Source organism: Neofelis nebulosa, chromosome 2 (genome assembly GCF_028018385.1).
Source record: "Neofelis nebulosa isolate mNeoNeb1 chromosome 2, mNeoNeb1.pri, whole genome shotgun sequence".
Lineage (NCBI taxonomy): Eukaryota > Metazoa > Chordata > Mammalia > Carnivora > Felidae > Neofelis > Neofelis nebulosa.
In genome coordinates this window covers 16,631,523-16,652,282 of record NC_080783.1, presented here as the reverse complement: position 1 = coordinate 16,652,282, position 20,760 = coordinate 16,631,523, and positions in this window count along the sequence as shown.

Sequence of the window (20,760 nt, the reverse complement as noted above, 5' to 3'; positions counted from 1 at the left end):
TTATATAACCAGGAGAGACAAGCTGTGGGTTGCAAAGTGATTTAAAGTGCTTCCTACTTCAGTTTGGAGATTTCTTTGAATTTCAGCCAAGACAAAGCCACGATGGTGTCTAAAGGAAGGAGCCTCAAAAGAAGTGTGGAGAGCCCTTCTTCCTCATGATTTCTAGATGAGCTGGATTGCAACACTCAGAGCCTTCTCTTGCCCAGCAGAAGCCACCCCTTCATGAAGGGCAGAGCAGGGGGGCCCTGGGCCCTCTTCATTTCCGTCATTCACGTCACTGCCCTGCCGGAGCCCAAAGAGAATTCCAGGGGGTGACTCGAGTCAAGGAACGGGGATGGAAATGGAGGAGAGAAAGAAAGGCGTGGAGCATCTGGTCCTGTGTCATCCTTTTCCTCCTGCCCCATCCGACTTGGCCTCCCCCACCACCTGGTCACAGATGCGGTAGGGCCGTGAGGCCAGTAGCCGTGCTCCGGGGAGCTCTTTCCGCCACAAAGGCTTTCCCAGGTGAGGGGGTGAGGGAAAGAGGTGGTCTAGGGAGCCAAAGCCTTACGCAGGGGGGCGAGACCCCTCAGTTCCTAGTTCAACCATATTGTCAAGGGTTACTTCAGGAATCTAAGTTTTTTCTACGAATGGCCCTCGATAGTACACATCACTTCCACTTAAAATACCATGCATCCACATTGCAAAGGTTTCTTCTTTTCAAATTGATTTATGAAGGTCTGGGCCCCTCTTATACTTTAGTTAACCTAAGACTTAGGAGATCATTCCACTGGCACCGCCGGTCAGCGATAAAAGAAACAACAACAAACAAGAGACTGGCGTGGCTAGAAAAGTGAAACATCAGACATTCCGAAATTCTTTTTCGGGCTGCGCTGCTGACCTCCCAGAAAACCTCCAGTTTCCTCTGAGTGCCAGTTCCAAACCACCACTGCCCGCTGGGCCTGGGACTGCTCCCTCTCACCCCTCTGGCCAGCCCCCCAACCACAGAAGGCAGCCATCTTGGCAAGTGCCCGCGCTTAGCGTCGTGGATGGAGGCAGCTGGATGGAACCTTAAGCAAAAGGAAGTCCACCTAGCACAGACTGTGAGCTGAATATGCAGGTCTCACTCCCCACCTTTGGAAAGGGAACTGCCTTCAGCTCCCCTCTTTTGAAGGATAAGCCTGAAAGTCAAGCACTGCACTGTTTCTGGGTTGCACTTGCTGTAAATAATGCATTCAGTCCAGGGCTGTCCGGGGAAGAGAGCACGGGGGGGGGGGGGGGGGGTGACAGTATCCAGCCCCGTCACTAGTCCAGACTCTCTTTCCCAACGGAGCCCGAGGCTCCCCTGAAAGCTCATTTATGAAAAAAAAAGTACAATCAAGCGGGGGCTGCGAGGGGCTGCCCCTAGGGACCTTTCGTGTCATTGCCTTGAGGAGAAAGAAATTCACCTTGAGCTGCGCCGCACTGACGTTCTCTACATGCTGTTCTGTGCCTGATTGAATGCAGCGAATAATAAATCCAGGCTGCCCAGCTTCTATCCGCTGATGGTTATGTTGGAGCAAGGAGGCAGGCGAGATGATGTTGTATCCTAAGGACACCCAGCATTCATCTTTCTAAGATGATGAATCAGGAGACCCACTATTCACCCCTAGAAACAAGAATCTACAAACCGGGGGAAGAAAACCAACAGCTCATTATCATTTCAAAACCACAAACTGAGCAGGGGGAGGGGGTGAGGGGGGGGGGGCAGGGAAGGCAGGAAGCCAAGGGGCAGCTCAAGGACACGTGCCCTCCCTGTAAGGGCTTGACAGAATGAAATAAATCAGCCCCATTGAAGACACGCAGCAGCTCCCACGGGCAAGGGAGTGGGGAGTGCATTTGCTCAGCCTGAGGTTTCAGAAGCATCTCCGAGGCTAGTCAACTGTGGAAGAGCCCAGACGAAAGAGAATCAGGATCCGAGCGGCTGCCGGAAACGGTGATGAGCCCTCCTCTCCGTGAGCGCAGGGGCCAAGGGGCGTCTGTGTCCGAGTAACGCAGGGCCACGGATACTGAGCCCTGAGTCCTGGCACCCCACAGTTCTCTCCTGCCGCGGCTGGGCTCTCACCCGGCTCAAAAGTGGATTCACCCGAGCAGATGATTGGGGAACCGGCGGGAGTCAGCTACCTTAGGGGAGAACCTAGGTATTACAGCGCAGAGAGCGAGTCGCGGGCACTAAATGAGGAGGAAAGGGGGGGAGTGGAGGCCAGCAAACTGCTACCAGCCAGGCCGGACAGATGTGAGTGACCACGTGATCTGTCATCCGCACAGGGACACGTGCTATTAATAATTTTACCACCGGGAGTACCGGGGTGGCTCAGTCGGCTCTGCGTCCAAACCTCCGCTCAGGTCGTGATCGCACTGTTCGTGGGTTCGAGCCCCACCGTCCGTCGGGCTCTGTGCTGACAGCTCGGAGTCTGGAGCCTGCTTGGGATTCTGCCTCTCTCTCTGCACCTCCCCTGCTCGCACGCTCTGTCTCTCGAAAATAAATAAGCATTTCAAAAATATATTAAAAACTAATTCTACAACCGGAGGAAAAGTAAAACGGTGCCAGCAAACTGGATAGCTTGTATGATTTGGGTCCTTCTTTCTTTTTTTTATTCTATTTTTAAATTTGATTTTAAATCCAGTATAGTTACCACGCAGTGTTATGTGAATTCCAGGCGTGCAATATAGTGATTCAACACTCCTATATGATACTCAGTGCTGGTGGGGATAAGTGTACTCTTTTTTTTTTTTTTTTTTTTTAGTGTTTATTTTTGAGACAGAGAGAGACAGAGCATGAATGGGGGAGGGTCAGGGAGAGAGGGAGACACAGAATCCGAAGCAGGCTCCAGGCTCTGAGCTGTCAGCACAGAGCCTGACGTGGGGCTCGAACTCACGGACCATGAGATCATGACCTGAGTGGAAGTTGGACGCTTAACCGACTGAGCCACCCAGGCGCCCCAGGGATAAGTGTACTCTTAATCCCTTTCACCTATTTCACCCCTGCCCCCCAGCCCCCCTCCCCTCCGGTGACCACCAGTTAAGAGTCTCCACGGTTAAGAGTCTATTTTTTGGTTTATCTCTATTCTTTTCTTTGTTCATTTGTTTTATATCTTAAATTCCACATATGAGTAGAATCATATGGTATTTGTCTTTCTCTGACTTAGTTTACTTAGCATTATACTCTCTAGCTCCACCCATGTTGTTACAAATGACAAGATTTCATTCTTTTTTATGGCCAAATAATATTCGGTCACACACACGTACACACTCCCATATCATTCATCTCTCAGTGGACAGTTGGGCGCTTCGATATTTTGGCTTTTGTAAGTAATGTTGCAATAAACATAGGAGTGCATACATCTATTTGAATTAGTGTTTTCATATTCTTCGGATAAATACCTAGCAGTGCAATTGCTGGGTCGTAGGGTAGTTCTAATTTTAATTTTTTGAGGAACCTCCATACTGTTTTCCAGAGTGGCTGCACCAGTTTGCATTCCCACCAACAGTGCTTTTTTCCTCCACATCCTCATCAACACTTGTTTCTTTCCCGTGTTTTTATTTTAGCCATTCTGACAGGTGTGAACTAATATCTCATTGTGGTTTGTATTTGCCTTTTCCTGATGATAAGTAATGTTGAGCAATTTTTCATGTGTCTGTGGACCATCTGTAGATCTTTGGAGAAATGCCTATTCATGTCTTCTACACATTTTTAATTGCATTATTTGTTTTTTGGGTTTTTTTAGTGTTGAGTTGTATAAGTTCTTTTTTTTTTTTTTTTTTAATTTTAGAGACAGACAGAGAGAGAGCACATGAGTTGGGGAGAGGGGCAGAGAGAGAGAGAGAGAGAGAGAGAGAGAGAGAATCCTAAGCAGCACAGAGCCCAGTGCAAGGCTCAATCCCATGACCCTAGGATCATGACCTGAGCCAAAATCAACAGTTGGACGCTCAACCGACTGAGCCACCTAGGTGCCCCTGTAAGTTCTTTATATATTCTGAATACTGGCCCTTTATCGGCTGTATCATTTTCAAATATCTTCTCCCATTCAATAAAACTATCTCTCAGTTTTGTTGATTGTTACCTTTGCGTGCAGAACCTTTTTTTTTTTTTTTTTTTGAGTGTCGTCTTAATAGTTTGTTTTTTCTTTTGTCTCCCTTTTCTAGGATTTTTATGGTTTCAGGTCTCATATTTATGTCTTTAATCCATTTTGAGTTTCTTTTTCTGTATGGTGTAAGACAGTGGTCCCATTTCATTCTTCTGCATGTAGTTGCCCAGTTTTCCCAACACCATTTGTTGAAGAGACTGTCTTTTTCCCACTGCATATTCTTGCCTCCTTTGTCAAAGATTGATTGACCATATAATCATGGGTTTATTTCTGGGCTCTGTATTCTGTTCTGTTGATCGAGGTGTCTATTTTTGTGCCAGTACCATACTATTTTGATTACTACAACTTTGTAATACAACTTGAAATCTGGGATTGTGACACCTCCAGTTTTGTTTTTCTTTTTCAAGATTGCTCTGGCTATTGGGGGTCTTGTATGGTTCCGTATGGATTTTAAGGGTTGTTTGTTTGTTTGTTTGTTCTAGTTCTGTAAAATATGCTGTTGGTACTTTGATAAGGATTGAATTAAATCTGTAGATTCAATGCTTTGGGTAGCATGGCCATTTTAACAATATTGCTTCTTCCAATCCATGAGCATGGAGTCTCTTGCCATTTGTCTGTATCATCTTTAATTTCTCTCATCACTGTTTTATAGTTTTCAGCCTTCAGATCTTTCACCTCCTTGGTTAAGTTTATTCCGAGGCATTTTATTATTTTTGGTGCAATTCTATATGGGACTGTTTTCTTAATTTCTCTTTCTGCTGCTTCACTATTAGTATATAGAAATGCAATGGATTTCTTATATTGATTGTGTATTCTGCGATCTTACTGAATTCATTTGTCAGTTATAGTAGCCTTTAGGGTTTTCTGTATGCAATAGCATGTCTTCTCCAAATAGTGGAAGTTTTGCTTTTTCCTACCAATTTGGATGCCTTTTATTTCTTTTTCTTGTCTGGTTACTATGGCCAGGACTTCTAGTACTATGTTGAATAAAAGTGGTTACGGTGGGCATCCCTGTCTTGTTCCTGACCTTAGGAGAAAAGCTCTCAGGTTTTTACCATTGAGGATGATGTTAGCTGTAGGTTTTTCATAAATGGACTTTATTATATTAAGATACGCTCCCTCTACACCTACTTTGTTGAGGGTTTTTTTTTTTTATCATGAATGGATGTTGTACTTTGTCAAATGCTTTCTCTGCATTTATTGAAATGATCATATAGTTTTTATCCTTCCTCTTGTTTTTTTTTTTTTTATTTTTTTTTATTTTTGGGACAGAGAGAGACAGAGCATGAACGGGGGAGGGGCAGAGAGAGAGGGAGACACAGAATCAGAAACAGGCTCCAGGCTCCGAGCCATCAGCCCAGAGCCTGACGCGGGGCTCGAACTCACGGACCGCGAGATCGTGACCTGGCTGAAGTCGGACGCTTAACCGACTGCGCCACCCAGGCGCCCCAATCCTTCCTCTTGTTGATGTGATGTGTCACACGAATTATTTGTGAACATTGAACCACTCTTGGATCCCCAAAATAAATTACACTTGATTGTGCCGAGTGATTTCTTTAATGTATTATTGATTCTGTTTGCTAGTCTTTTATTGAGGATTTTTGCAACTATGTTTATCAGGGATATTCACCTGTAGTTCTCTTTTTTTTTTTTTTTGTAGTGTCTATATCTTGTTTGGGCATAAAGATAATTCTGGCCTCATAGAATGAATTTGGAAGCTTTCCTTCCTCTTTTATTTTTTTGGAATAGTTTGAAAAGAATAGGTATTAACTCTTCCTTAAATGTTAGGTAGAATTCACCTGTGAAGCCATCTGTTCTTGGACCTTTGTTTGTTGGGAGTTTTTTGATTACTGATTCAATTTCATTGCTGCTCCTCTGTCTGTTTAAATTTTCAATTTCTTCCTGATTCAGTTTTGGGAAGTTATATGTTTCCAGGAATTTATCCATTTCTTCTAGGTTGTCCAATTTGTCGGCATATAATTTTTCATAATATTCTCTTACAATCTTTTGTATTTCTGTGGTAGCAGTTGTTATTTCTCCTCTTTCATTTCTGACTTTGTTTATTCAAGTTCTCTCTCTCTCTCTCATGAATCTGGCTAAAGGCTTATCAATTTTGTCGATCTTTTCAAAGAACTAGCTCCTGGTTTCATTGATCTATTGGGGTTTTTTGTTTGTTTGTTTCTATTCTGTTTATTTCTGCTCTAAACTTTTATTATTTCCTTTCTTCTCCTGGACTTGGGTTTGGTTTGTTTTTCTTTTTCTAGATCCTTTACATGAAAAGTTAGGTTGTTTATTTGAGATTTTTCTTGACTTTTTATGTAGGCTTGTATTGCTATATACTTCCCTCTTTGAACCACTCTTGCTACATCCTAAAGATTCTGGACCATTGTGTTATCATTTTCATTTGCCTCCATGCATTTTTTATTTCCTCTTTGATTTCTTGGTGGATCCATTCCATGCCATTTAGTAACATGTGATTTAACCTCCATGTATGTGTGCTCTTTTCAGATTTTTTTCTCGTGGTTGATTTTTAGTTTCACAGTATTGTGGTCAGAAAAGATATATGGTATGACCTCAGTCTTTTTGAATTTAGTAAGACTTGTTTTGTGGCCTAATATGTGATCTATTCTGGAGAACGTTCCATGTGCACATGAAAAGAATATGTATTCTGATGTTTTAGGATGGAACGTTCTGAGTGTATCTGTTAGATTTATCGGGTGCAACGTCTCATTCAAAGTGACTGTTTCTGTATTGATTTCCCACTTGGACGATTTATCCAGTAATGTAAGTGGGGTATTCAAGTCCCCTACTGTCATTGCACTTTATTAACATAAAGGAAGTAGGATTACTTCCTTTATGTTTGTTATTAGCTGCTTCATGTATTTGCGTGTCTCCACATTAGGTGCACAAATATTTATAATTGTTACATCTTCTTGTTGGATTGCCCCCTTATCACCGTATAGTGTCCTTCTTTGTCTCTTGCTGTAGTCTTTTTTTTTTTTTTTAAGTCTATTTTGTCTGATATAAGTATTGTTGCCTTGGTTGTCTTTTGACATCTCTTTGCATGATAAATGTTTCTCTCCTCTCGCTTTCAATCTACAGGTGTCTTTAGGCCTGAAAGGAGTTTCTTGTAGACAGCACATAGATGGGCCTTCTCTTTTACCCCCCTCCATCACCCTACGTCTTTCGATTGCAGCATTTAATCTATATACATTCAAAGTAGATATATATTATTGCCATTTTGTTACTTGTTTTGTGGTTGTTTTGTAGTTTCACTCTGATCCTTTCTTCTCTTGCTCTCTTTCATGGATTGTTTGGGTGTCTTCGTGATATATTTAGATTGCTTACTCTTTATGTTTTGCATACCTGTTGCTGGTTTTTGATTTGTGATTAGCATTCAGCTTGTATATAGCAGCTTCTGTATATATCAGTCTGTATTAGTTTGATGATTGCTTAAGTTTGAACCCATTCTTTAATCCTCTCCCCCCTCCATGTTTTAGGTATATGATGTTATGCTTTCCATCCTTTCATTTTATGAGTCTCTTGGCTGATTTTTATATGTACACTTATTTTCACTGTTTTTACGCTCCATATTTTTCTTACTCCTACTCATAGGCTTTCCTTTCCACTCAAAGAGTCCTTTAACATTTCTTGTAGGGCTGGTGTAGCGACCACAAATTCCTTTAACTTTTAGCTGTCTAGGAAATTCTTTATCTCTCCTTCTATTCTGAATGATACCCTTGCTGAATATTCTTTGCTGCGGGTTTTTTCCCTTTCAGTACTTTGAATATATTATGCCCCTCCCTTCTGGCCTGCAAAGATTCTGCTGATAAATCAGCTGATTGCTTTATGGGATTTTCCTTGCGTGAAACCGGTTTCTTTTCTCTTGTTGCTTTTGAAATTCTCTCTTTATCTCTACTTTTTGCCATGTTAATTACTATATGCCTTGGTGTGGATCTCCTTGGGTTAATTTTTCAGGAGGGCTCTCTGTGCCTCCTGTTTGTAGATTTCTGTCTCCTTCCCCAGGTTTGGGAAGTTTTCAGCTATTATTTCTTCAAATAAATATTCTGCCCCCTTTTCTCTCTCTTCTCCTCTCTGGGATCCCTGTAATGCAAATGGTATTATGTTTAACAGTGTCACTCAGTTCCCCAAGTCTGTGTTTCATTTGGCATTATTTTTTCTCTCACCTGTTCAGCTTGATTGCTTTCCATTACTGTGTCCTCCAGATTAATGATCTGTTCTTCCACTTCTTCTGGTCTGCTATTCATTTTATCCGGTGTATTTTTAATTTGATTTATTACGTTCTTTATCTCTGACTGTTTTTTTTTTTTTTTTAATGTCTTCTATCTCTTTGGAAAGGGTCTCACTGAGGTCCTCCACCCTTTTCTCAAGTCTTGTGACTATCTTTATAATCACTGCCTTAAATTCTCCCACAGGCCTATTACTTGTCTCCATTTCACTTAGGTTTCTTGCTGTGATTTCGTCCTGTTCTTTCATTTGAGAACGATCCTTCCATCTCCTCCTTGTGCCTCACACTCTGTGCCTGTTTCTGCGTTAGGAAGGTCATTTGTGTCTCTTGCTCTTGAAAGTAGTGGCCTTCTGAAGGAGAGGCCCTGTAACGCCCTGCCGTGCAGTGTCCCCTGCTCGCCGGAAGCTGGCCCTTCCAGGGTGTCTCCTGTGCGTGTGGTGTGCGGCCTACTGTGGTTGGCTGAGCTGCTGTTTTCCTCTCTGCCTGCGGTGGGCGGGGTTTGGCCCCTGTGTCGTTAGTGGGCCAGTCGGGGGGCCACCTTGGGCTTGAATCATGCCAGACCAGCCATTTGCCAGAGATGAAGCAGCACCAAACTGCAAGGCGTGTCCCTGTGAAGGTTTTGTTGATGGGTGGGGCCTGCAGTCAGACCAGCTGTCTGCCCCCAGCCCACTGCTGAGCTTGCAGTCAGACTGGTGTGTGTGGTTACCTTCCCCTCTCCCCGGGGCAAGAGTCACTTTGGAGTAAGACTCCCCTTAGGGGTGGGGCTGGCAGTGTCTTTGTAGGGTTTGTGACCATCGGCTGTGGGAGGGGACCTGGAAGAGGGCCTGGCTGGAGGGGGTGTGTCTGAAGGGGACCTCCGAGGGCGGGGCATATTGTTAGGAAGTTAGGCAGGGAGTGTGAGCACTGCCCTGGTTCTATGTGTTTAGACTGGCAGGGTGGAAGAGGAAAATGCCAGCTGCCTCGTTTCTGGAGAAGTCTCCCAAGGATCCCTGCCCCTCCAGTACATGCTCTGAGATGAGTAGACCAATCTCCCTCCCCTATGCCCCCCTAGGTGTTCTGCAGACTGCTGCTGCTATGCTGTGTATCTGAGGGGATGTTTGTTGTGCTGTCTCTTTAAGTGGGGGTGGGAGGTGCTCAGTTTCCTCCTGCCCTCCCAGCTCCCTCAGTGCCAAGGTGAGTGATTTTTAAAGTTCCAGATTGTAAGTCCTACTCCTTGTAAGAACTCACGAAATTTAGAGCTCCGGCTTTCAAACCCAAATACTATGGAGATTTGTCTTTCCTGGGCAGGTCCCCTGGTGTCATAGTCTGTTTCTCTCCCTTCTGCCCCTGTGGCTCCCTCCCTCCAGCAGCCAGCCCCAAGGGGTTTGGTTTTCTACTGCATCTCTGCCCTTCCTACCCTCTCCCATGTGGCCTCTCTTCTACATTTCGTTGTGGACAGTCTTCCCTGCCAGTCTTTGGGCCATTTTCCGCGTTATTTACCACTGATGGGAACGTTGTCTAGTTGCATCCGTGAGGCCAGGTACACTTAGGGTCCTCCTACTCTGCCCTCTTCCCCCAAAGTCTGTCCCTCCTTCTTTCTTGGCTCATAATCTGGACTATTACGGAAGCATGAAAAATGCAGTCGTGAACCAAATACGGTCGTGATCACTGCCTGAAGGCCTCGTGATCAAATCACTTCACAATTAGACACAAAAGTACCAACTCTGAGAAGTCACGTGGAGGAAAACAATGCGGGGCAGTATGAGAGAGAATCACGGGGTGAATCTACTCTAGACAAGGTATTCAGGAAAAGACGTACAAGGAGGTAGTGCCCATAGCCTGTGTCCTAAATGACAAGGAGGAGGCGGCCCTGTGAAAGTGGGGCAAGAGCATTCCAGGAAGAGGGGAACTGGAGGTCCCATGTTCCTGCCCCGGGCAAGAACTTGGCACATTCGAGGACCCTGAGGGAAGGTGGAAGAGGAGAGAGGCAGAAGGCAAAAGATTGCCCCAAAGTAAGTTTCCAGCAATGGGTAGTGGTCACACCATAGAGGACCTTAGTAATCATTCCATATATCTGTGTATAGTGTGTGCCTACTGTGTGCGCTTCTGGGCACCGTGTGTTTGAACTTCATAGAAAAGTAATGAAAAGCCGTTCAAGAGTTTCGAGCATGGAAGAAGAGTGATCTATTTACATTTGAAAAGTATCTATTACCATTTGAAAAGTGGAAAATCAGTGGGGAGGGGGAGAAAAAGTTGAAAGGAGCAATTAGGAAACTCCTGCTGTAATTCAGGAAGGAGTGGATGGTGAGTTGGATGACAGCCATCCTGTCCCGATGGGACTGGAGAGGAGTGGTTGGACTAAAGATGTACTTGGAGCGGGTGCTGAGAGCACTTGGTGATACCGAGGGTGGGGAGGAAAAAGGAAGGGATCAAGAATAATTCTACTCTGAGACCGGGATGAATAAAGACCGGGAAAGGACCAGGCCTGAAAAGACAATTAAAAGGGCTCTGTGGATATGTAAATTTTGACGTGTTTTTCAGATAATGAAGTGAAGAACTCAAGTAGGGAGAGGTGTGTATGAATCTGAAGCCCGAGAAAATATGTACATAATTGGGAGTAGTTGGAATGTAGGTGATGTTTAAAGACGAAGAGAGCTGCAATCATATGGAAAACCTGTAGAAAGACAAAAGGGCAACATGTTAAAAGCATTCATTTCCCTTCAGTGACCCTAAAAATTATTTTTAGAATAACAATCAGTTTGATCTTTGGCAAAAAGAAGGCATCTCATCATTGGCCACTTGATTTTTTACTACCTGCCTTTTCCTGTATTTCCATTAGGATGGTCCTATCTGTGCTTCATGAATGTTCCCTGTACCTTGAGGATATAGACTTTTACGAATGTTGAAACAGTTCCAGTCTGTCATTTATCTTTTAAATTTCTATACAAGATTGAGTCCTTTTTTCAGTAGTATGATTCTGTTTGTTTGTTTATTGGTTTTGGTAAAGAAATTTAGACTTTTTCTTCATGATTTGGCCTTTGGCATAATATTTGTAAAAGTCTTGCCCATTACCAGGTCTTTAGATCAAAAATATAGAACTTAGGGGCGCCTGGGTGGCGCAGTCGGTTAAGCGTCCGACTTCAGCCAGGTCACGATCTCACGGTCCGTGAGTTCGAGCCCCGCGTCAGGCTCTGGGCTGATGGCTCGGAGCCTGGAGCCTGTTTCCAATTCTGTGTCTCCCTCTCTCTCTGCCCCTCCCCCGTTCATGCTCTGTCTCTCTCTGTCCCAAAATAAATTAAAAATGTTGAAAAAAAAATTAAAAAAAAAAATATAGAACTTAGAAGTTTATTACAGCATGTTTATAACTAATTAAAAAAAAAACTTAGAAATGTCCTAAGAATATATCAAAAATTGATTTATTAAATGTGCAACTTTATAAAACAAAATGTTTCAGCCATTAAAAGTGATGTATGTCTATTTATCGACATTGAACTATCTCCAGTATGTATTTCATAAAATTTAAAAAGAGAGAGAGAATAGAACATATCAGCTTAGGATGACTCCCTTTTTGGAAAACTTGTATTATTAACAGGTACATTTCTGTCTATTGCTATTTCTATAATAAAAGAGTAATCAGGGGGCGCCTGGGTGGCTCAGTTGGTAAGCATTTGAATTTGGGTCAGGTCATGATCTCACAGTTCATGAGTTTGAGCCTGTGTGGGGATCTGTGCCTGGAGCCTGCTTCTGATGCTGTGTCTCCCTCTCTCTCTGCCCCTCCCTCGCTTGTGCTCGGAGCTCTCTCTCTCTCTCTCTCTCAAAAATAAACTAACATTAAAAAAGAGTAGTCATTTTACTTATGTATATCTTATCTCCCAATTACTTCTTGAGATTGGATACTCTCCTCATATGCTCCATACTGAAAAAAAATAATAATTACTTTTTATATACATTAATAAGAGATCATTTCTGATTTTTTCAAAAAACGTGTACTAGTAATGATGATGCCTATCATTTACTTAGCACATAATATGTGCCAGAGGCTGCACACACATACATCAGTTTAAAAGGGTAGAGAACTGGCAACAAATACTTCAACAAACACAAAATGAAGTGATCATTGGCTCACACCTAATTAGCAAGTCAGAAATTTGGATGGATGCTGACTGCCTTTCAGAAAACTTTTCCAGTTTTTTTTCCTTCAGGCCATCAGGCTGAGGATTTTCCTCCTTTTCATGGCCAGGGGCAAACGTGTCAAATAACCCACCCAAACCTGACATTGACAGCTTCCCACCTGCCTTTTTTTGTTTGTTTGTTTCCCCTCTCTCTCTCTAGACCCCTCTAGATACCCAGAGCCAGCCAGCTGCCCTAAGCCCTAGATTCTGTTACCTACTTAGATCCTGCTGTCCTACTTTGTCTCCCTCCACCAAGAGTCCTCTCCAACAAGTCCCCTCCGACTGGTGGTCTCATTTCTTTAGCACAGCTGGTCTTATCTAGGACTTCTGGGGAGGCAATCTGAGTCAGTTTCTTCTGGAGAAGTAACAGCTGACATACTTTTGATCTTCCAGGAGTCATCTGCATCCAAAATAAAATCAAGATGTATCAAAGGAGGGAACCCTGTAGCAAAAACGACTCTCATTGGTGAAATGTTATGGCCAATTGAAGTGGGAAAAAACATCCAGCAAAGATCTCTGGACTGTCCTGCTCTGGCTGAGGGTCTAGCTGGAAGTGAGAGCAAGAACACAAAAGAACTGGGAAAGATGTCGGGGGGTGGAGAGAAGAAGGGTCACTTTCTTTATGATGCTCTTGACTTTTCTACCTTTTGAGATCCATGGGTCCTCTAAAGTCTCCGCATTTGGTCTTGTCTTGTTTTGTCTTTTTGTTTGCTTGTTTTTGTAGACCTTTTCCCTCACTTTGGTGGCAGTGAGATCTCCAGCAACAGAGGGGAAACAAGCAAGGGTTTTTGGCTCCTTGTGCCTGACAGTACCCCTCATGGGGAAGGTCAAGGAGATGTACCTTGCAAGAAAACCCCAAGCCATTTCACCCATTTTTACTCTTCATCCAACCTCACATTTCCTGTCTCCAAAGAGTCTCACCATATCCTAAATTGGCCAGGCCTTGAGAAAACTGAGAAACCACACTGTCTTGGTCCAAAGACATAGAGACACGGGGCTTACATTTTTCTCTTCCATTAACATTCAAGTATTTTAATGAACACCAGATTTTACTATTTGTTCCTAAGGGAGGACGTTTGAGTTTTCTGTGGCTCATTTTATTTTTAATATTTAAAAATCTTTTCCCTCAACGAGGCATAACCATAATTGCATTTGTAAGAAGTAGGCTCTATTTGGTTAGTGGAACGATTTCATAAATGCGGTGACAAAAATTAACTTCATGTTCCTTTCGTAAGGTGCTTTTCTCTCCGTCTTTAAAAAAATATATATATGAAAACCTGGAGGTTTTCAACCCAACCCAGATCTTGTTATGTGTGAATACCAATGCAAGCCGGTGTAATACCAACGTAAGCAGTTCTTAATGACTGATAAGAAGCCCTGTAAGCAGGTAGAGACAAAGAAAAACTCATGTGCAAAGGGTATTCAAATTGTTCCATCTCACCACAAAGAAGAGCAAATCATCCCCAAAGTATAAAGTGGTTTAAAGACAGGGAATTGAGAACTAAATTTGCAGCTGACATCTTGACAGTCGCATGACCTAGTTTCAGGCACAAAGCTATGCAAGAGAGACAAGTGAGGAAAAGGAAGGAGAGGCAGATGGAAAGAGCCAGAGAAAAGGAAGAAAAAGAGAAAGAGGGCGATGTGTGTCAGTGATGGGAAGAAAAGCCATCAAAAAACAATTAAGAATGAGAAAAAAACCAATTAAGGATGAAATAGTATAACAGAATATAGCAGATAGACTATCAACCTTACAGTTGTCCTTTGGCAGGCAATTGATTCATGGGATAAGTCTTATACATTTAAAGATTTCTGATATATATTTATGAATATAAATTTACATTTTTCAATACATGAGCGAGCAATGCTCTATCGGGACAATAGTCCAGTGAAAACTGAGGGAAGGGGAAGAAAATTTTACGTTAATTTTTCCAACATCTCAGATGGTGAACACCAAGCACTCCAAATATCGGAAGTTTTTTCCTATGTCTATGTTCCATAAGGCAACATCTGTTCTCATGACAGGTTCAAACAGGCATCTCTGAGTTCATAGAATAACCCTGACTGGCACCAGATTATAGAGAAGAAAAGAGAGGCCCCAGGAGTAACCTCAATGCAAGGGCAGGAGGGGATACATCTGCCAGATACAACACGAAGACCTGAGGATCATGGGAAGAAAACAAAGAAATGTTCTCGATACAGTGTGCAGGTGGTCTGAGAGCCCGGCCTGGTGCAGTCACCCTGGCAGCTACCCGGGATGGGGGCCGGAGGAAGATTCTCTGGGTCTCCCAAACATCCCATATAACAATGGCAGCAGCAACACGATGAGAGAAGGTAAGTCTTGCCTCAGTGAGACAAATTCATAGCATCGTCCATGTTGGGGTGCAGGGAACTGGGGCTGAATATTGCAGCTTGCTGGGGCAGCAATGCCCAGGGTTGATGTACAGACTTTATGGGCAAACTTAGGAGACCTCAGAAATGTTAAGGGAACGAGATGCTTAAATATGCTATATCTCTCGACATCAATCAGGTGAGGTTTTATAACCAATGAAAACTGGATATTAAAGTCAGTGTAAGGCATTCATAATCCCAAATAGAGAAGGGTGGGTAAACTGGTTCCATTTGTATTGTTTTGTTTTTGTTTCTGTTTGGTTTTTTGTTGTTGTTTTTTTTTTTTTTTTCCTGTTGCCTGTTATACAAATCCACTCAACAAAGGAAATCCTGAAGACTCAACTCTGAGTGGCTATTTTAAAGGCCCGAAATTCCTTTCGTTAATAGTCTCCAATTTACGCCTCCGAGATAGAAGGTTGTGTTTTGCTTTTAAAGATAAACTAGGATTTAAGATTTAAAAAATCTATGTATCTTCCAGATTAGGTGGTACCTAGGACGCTCATTACTCAATGCTCATTCTTCTGGTTATGCTTTTCCCATCACTTCAGCAAGGCTGGGCATAGCAGGGAGCGTTGATGTTTAACAGTTTTGTGAGTACTACCTGTGGATTTCATTGTGGGGACTCAGCCCTGCCTTTTCCACATTCGGGCGTTGATAAGCACTATCTCAGTGGATTTGTCCCTGGCTTCATTTCAAATTCCATTTAATGCCCTCCCGAGGTGTTTTCAAAAACGATAAGCCGGGGTTTCATTTAAATATAACTTGAGATTTTTCAGTGTTTTAGATCAAATTTGTCATAACATCAATGAAGCACTGGCTGAGATAGTTCTGTCTGGGGCACCACACACATTTTTCTGTAAAAAAAAAAAAAAAAAAAAAAAAAAAACAGATTGGTAAATATTTTTGGCTTTGTGTGCCATCTGGTCTCCACTCAACTCTGCCATTGTACCACGAATTACACAATGATAATATATAAACAAATAGGTGTGGCTCTGTTCCAATAAAACTTTATTGATACAAACAGGCAGCCAGCCCACGGGCCCTAGTTGGCTGCCTCCTATTCTAGGTCTTTATATGCTTCCACAGATATCTTTGTTTTGTTATGTCACGTTCATAACAATGGTACCTGGTTTTAGAAGTGACGCACGAATACAGAAGCAACAACAGATTTCAGAAAATGAGAGCACAGCCTTAGAACTGAAATGCCAGCTCTGTACGAGAGCATTAGATTGCTAAATAAACAACAAATGAAGCTATTTTAGTAAATAAATTACTCCTCTGTGTCAAGAAAAAAAAAATCACAAAGCGCAGACTCTTGGTATTAAGTGAAAATACAGATCTGGTACATTTGTAGCCTAATTATAATTTTTTAAGTTTATTTTTATTTATTTTTGAGACACAAGCTTTTTAACACTCTGTCAACACAAAGCCCAATGCGGGGCTCAATCTCACATACTGTGAGATCGTGACCAGAGCGGAAATCAAGAGTCAGATGCTTCTCTAACGGAGCCCACCCAGGCACCTCTGTGACCTAATTGTAAAAGCACATCCATACACACAGAGAAAAAAGGTGATGCCATACAAAAATGATAAAGGAATTACCTTATTATGTAGACCGATGAATATTTGAAATGCCTAGTTCACAAAATCCCATCCCATCATATAAGCAACAAAACTGTCCCTTGATTGCTTATTAAGCCCCTGAATTCTCAGGAGTGATAGGCATGAACGGCTAAGGCCAAAGAGAGAAGCAAAATAAAAAGAATTTGCCTCACTTTGCTCTGGTGTCTGTCCATGACAACCATGCTCAATGTCATAAAAGGTAGGGAGAGTCACCTATTAAAGGAAGCCAATGGTTCTTCATCAGCAAATGTCATTTCTAAAGATAACATGTTGATTTAAACTTTCAACTGTCCTCAGAAAATATTTTTTATAGGCCCACATTTTCGTAAAACCTCTTTTCCAAACAATAAATATGCAAGGGGGGAAATGTGGCTTCTCTGTGGTTTCTATCATAATATAAACATAAATTCCTCATGTAATTCTCTGTTCTGCAGATCAGATTATTCAAACTTGAAAAATAAAACAGTAAATTCCTGCTAGCTCATCTGGTAGGCATTCAGTAGTTTCTGTGGCTTCTTTGTGCAGCTATGAAAAATCCTTTTGCGCTGGTTTCTTTTGTAAAAATTACGCTTCAGTTTTAAACAAAGAGTGGTTTGTGTTAGATACTCTTTTCTGCGCATCTTCTTGCCACTTTTTTAAAGCTTTAATTTTTAGGGGCGCCTGGGTGACACAGTTAAGCGTCTGACTCTTGATCTCAGCTCACGTCGTGATCTCATGGTCTGTGAGTTCAAGCCCCACATCGGGCTTTGTGCTGATGCGCACAGAGCTTGCTTGGGATTCTGTCTCTCTTTCTCTCTGCCCCTCCTCAGCTTGTGCTCTCTCTCTCTCTCTCTCTCAAAATAAGTAAGCTTAAAAAAATAATAAAATAAAATAAATAATTTTTAATCAACATACAGTAAAGTTGACTTGGATGTAGAATTCTATGAATTTTAACACCTCTATAGATTTATGTAAACACTGAACAGTTCCAGCAAGCCCCAAATCCCCTCCTACTGTCCCTGACTGATCACTTCTTTCTCCATCTCTCTTCCCTGGCAACCTCTGATCTGTCTTCTGCCATGACAGTTTTGTTTTTTTGCGACTTTTCACGTAATCTTTTGAAATCGCCTTCTTTCACGTAGCATAATGCTATCGAGATCCAGCCACGCTGCCTCATGAAGCAGTAGGTCATTCTGTTTTATTGCCAACTAGTTTTCCATTATTTTGATGCACCATGGATCATTTATTCACCCATTGAAAGACATTTGGGTTTTGGGGCGCCTGGGTTGCGCAGTCGGTTAAGCGTCCGACTTCAGCCAGGTCACGATCTCGCGGTCCGTGGGTTCGAGCCCCACGTCGGGCTCTGGGCTGATGGCTCGGAGCCTGGAGCCTGTTTCCGATTCTGTGTCTCCCTCTCTCTCTGCCCCTCCCCCATTCATGCTCTGTCTCTCTCTGTCCCAAAAATAAATAAAAAACGTTGAAAAAAAAAATTAAAAAAAAAAAAAAAAAAAAAAGAAAGACATTTGGGTTTTTCCCAGGTTTTGATGATGAAGAATAGAGCTCTATAGCTCTGTAGCTCTGCTCATGTGCAGGTTCTTGTGTGAACCTAAGTTTTAACTTCCCTTAGGTAAATACCTAAGAATGGGATGCCAATGGATACGGTAAGTGTATCTTTAACTTTATCACAGATAAATAAAGTTATCTTTATTCGTAAAAATTATGCTTGAGCTCTAAACAAAGAGTAGTTTGTGCTAGATATGCTTTTCCGCCCATCTTCTTACCACTTTTTTTTTTTAAAGTGGCTTTTTTAAAAAGCCGCTTTCCAAGGTGGCCGTACCATTTTGCATTTTCTCACAATAGGAGAGTTCCTGTTGTTCCTCAACCTCACCAGCATCTGTTCTTTTTAGTATTTTTGTTTGTTTGCGCTTAGTCATTCTAATTGGTATGTAACAGTGTCTCATCATCCTCCTTTAACAAAAATTGTTTTCTCTTTTTGGGTTTCTATTTTCTACTCTTACTACAAACTATGTCTTCTGACTCTCTGTTTTGTTCTAGTGCTAAAGAGTCTATGCTATAAGGAACATTACACCCATTCCTTCGGCATCTGTCTTTCCTTTTCCCCATTCTTGGTGGTTCCAAGCTGAGTGTAGATGCAATTCCTATTTCCGAAGGAATAGTAAGTAAGTGGTTAATAGACAATGAATCACCTACTTTGGAGCAACACCCTATTGGCCAGGGATCGGCCATGTTGATTCAGGTGTGTGTATAGTATTTTTTTTAAGAAGCAGAACTGGATTGTCCCAGTAAGGTAATTCACCTACGAATTATCATATATACCCAGGCTTGCCATCCGAAGGAGATGCCTAACAAATACATCTCCATACTTGTTGACAATGTACCCTATGATAGGGTTACAAAAATAGCTAAGCACTAGAAGGTCAAACTTGCCTTTGCAATATCTGATTTGGGGACTGAACCCTTGTAGGCTAATAATCAATGGGAATGGCAAGAGGGTATAATTGGGGATTTCAGTGCAAGGATTCGTTGTGAAAACTGCCAAGGTAGAGAGGGTGGAGGGGACTAGAGTTATGAGAAGGGTGGGGCTGAGGGACAAGCCAGGAAGTAACTAAACCTGGTTCTGGATCCAGTTCCTTGGTTATGCAGTCTTTTAAAGTGGGCTTGGGGTAGCCTAGAAATGGACCAAGAGCCCTGGGGAAGAGGTGAGCTTTGCAGAAGTTTGGTGATGAGGACACACGTGGGGTGTTGCAGAGAAAGTGTGTTCACTGCACCCGTTGGAGGTTGTCAAGCCTGCAAATAACACACAATTAAAAAATAGTTTCAGAGAGGGACAACTCGACAGCTAGGATGGCTTGGAGAGCATAAAACAGAACGAAAGGAAACTAGCTGGGAGACTCTTAAAATAACCTTGGTCCCAAACTCTTTATAATAGAGACTCTGCTTTTTCTCTGCTCTCCCGTCAGTGTCAAATTCCTCTCTATTCTCTTCTTTTATATTCACATCAATCCCACCTCACCTAGCACCATGATGCTTCAATCTTGGGTTACTAATGGTTCCATATTTCGTCTGTTATTGTCTCCTGGAGAATGTTTGGAACAATTATCTCACGTAGACAGCATACATATGGATTACATTTAGATGGTGAAGGGGCAGTGGTTTAAGAAGTTTTCTCAGGATCTTGAGTGTAAACTTTTTGTTTTATACTTTGTTGTTTCCTAGTAAAAGAGAGATTCAAGTTCAGTGTGACGTGTGTCTGCAAAGCCCTTCAACCACTCCTGTCTACTGGGGCAGCAGGCTGCTGATGCTGCCTTGATTTCCTGCAGGTCCCCCAGAATCCTTGGAATACACTACACACCATTCTCAGTGTGTACTTTTTCTTTCTTTCTTTCTTTCTTTCTTTCTTTCTTTTTTAAATTTTTTTATGTTTATTTATTTTTGAGAGAGAGACAGAGACAGAGACAGAGCATGACAAGTGGAAGGGCAGAGAGGGGGAAACACAGAATCCAAAGCAGGCTCCAGGCTCCGAGCTGTCAGCACAGAGCCTGACACGGGGCTCGAACCCACAAACCGCGAGATCATGACCTGAGCCGAAGTCGGACACTCAACCGACTGAGCCACCCAGGCGCCCCAGGGCTACTTTTTTCTTCATGAATTTTAAGAGAGAAAGCTGGACTAGACTTGGACATTCCCAGGATCAGGATCCCAAGAGCTATATAAACAAAGTCCATGAAAACGACCAGACTCAAAATTCCTGGTACATTTGGAAACTTGGCACAGGGCCTTGTACATAGTCGTTACTTAATGTGTACTTAATTGAATTGGATCTCACCACTTTATTTGATGTAACACTTTGCTCTATTTCTTCCTGGTGATACGAGTAATTAGAGGGAAAGGTTTCTGAAAGAGAAAAATACTAACCAACTACATGTACAAATTTAAAATTATTATAAAACTCTTGGCTTGTGGAGACACAACTGTCATGGACCCAGATGATGACGCACTTTATGATATGTGTATACAATTCCCGGGTGTGAAGTTTGGTGATACACAATGAAATGTACTTTGATTTAAAGTTCAGAGGGAAATTTTCCATTAGAAAGTCTTCTGATAGGCTGCCACTGTCAGTTATTCATTCACTCGTATTTTCCACCTCTCAGTAGCTAGAGGCAATAATACATCAGAAAGACACATTTGGGAACAAATCTTGGATCAGCCTATCTTCATGAGACCATCCTTAATTACATAC